General features: G+C 30.3%; 1 pseudogene; it reads left to right on the plus strand.

Annotated features, from left to right (window-relative positions):
- The first annotated feature begins 778 nt into the window (after positions 1-778).
- The window catches only part of LOC137635577 (uncharacterized), a 6,059-nt pseudogene continuing 5,197 nt past the window's right edge, over positions 779-1,640 (plus strand).

Genomic DNA, 1,640 nt, shown 5'->3' on the forward strand with positions numbered 1-1,640 from the left:
CACACACACACAAACACACACACACACACACACACACACACACACACACACACACACATATATATATATATATATATATATATATATATATATATATATATATATATATATATATATATATATATATATATATATATATATATATATATATATATATGCATAAAGATAAACACGTTTATACATATAATTGTATACACTCACATAATATAATATATATAATATATAATATATAATATATATAATATATAAAATATATAATATATATAATATATATAATATATAATATATATAATATATATAATATATATAATATATAATATATATAATATATAATATATATAATATATATAATATATAATATATATAATATATATAATATATATAATATATATAATATATAATATATATAATATATATAATATATAATATATATAAATATATATAATATATAATATATATAATATATATAATATATATAATATATGATATATAATATATATAAATATATAATATATATAATATATATAATATATAATATAATATATATATATATATATATATATATATATATATATATATATATATATATATATATATATATGTATATATTTTATATATATTGTTAGTAATGGCGGTCATTTCGCCACCTTTTTCAAATGACAAAAGACCCCGCCAGCAAGCGTGAGTCAAATTGCTACGAGTTTTGGGACCCTACCCGAGTCTCACCCTGCTTCAACCATCCTATACCAGTCTACTCCCCCTGAGATCTCAATTTCAGCTACCTTCTACGAGTCACGTAACAACATCGAGGTCCCAGGAGAAGGAGGGAAGCGAGCTGTGAAGGATGTGGGGTCACGTGATCAAACCTGACCAATAGGACAGCGGTCAGGCCAATCACCCCTACCCCTCCCCCCCAATTGGGGGTCAAGTGGGGTTCATCTACCCAGGGAAAAATGGAGATCTTTCTTCGCGACTCAGCCTCCATAAGGATAACATCTCCCTTTCTTCGCTCAACGTCCTTGAGGGAAACACCATCGCTCTTCACCCTCAAGACATCAGGGAGGCAGGACCTCTGTCTACATCTTTCCATAAGGGAAGGAAACCAGAGTCCCTCTTACTAAAGGTAAGGTGTCTGATTTTGAGATTCACAATATCCTTACCCAACCTCCCATCCATCCTTATCACACCCCATTTTTCCTTATCCTCTAAAGAAATCCTACCCACTGAACCTTGTATCCTATCCCCTATACTTAGACCACGTGTGCCGTTTAGTCCTAGTTTTAATTAATTCACCTTGTGACAGTGTTGATTCCCATGTGTAATGTTTAAATCCCTAAGCTTGGTATTTTCATTTAATTTGCTTAAAAGTTTTAACCACACGACTTCATCGTGTTCCAAGCCGGTAGAAGTAAGTGTGCTGATAATGATTCAATTTATTTCCCCTTCCCAGGGAACGTGATTGCTGTGCTGGAGTTTCATCCACGGTTCCCCCAAACTCCATCCGAAGCTCCTCGTGGCATAAATTAAAATATAATTAGCTGTTTTGCTCCCCTTTCTTTTATTAATTTTTATTTAAATGTTATTGTAAATACATATATTTGTCAGTATTCCTTGTATTATTGCTGACTGGCGACCTACCA

This window comes from Palaemon carinicauda, unplaced genomic scaffold (assembly GCF_036898095.1).
Source record: "Palaemon carinicauda isolate YSFRI2023 unplaced genomic scaffold, ASM3689809v2 scaffold1420, whole genome shotgun sequence".
NCBI lineage: Eukaryota > Metazoa > Arthropoda > Malacostraca > Decapoda > Palaemonidae > Palaemon > Palaemon carinicauda.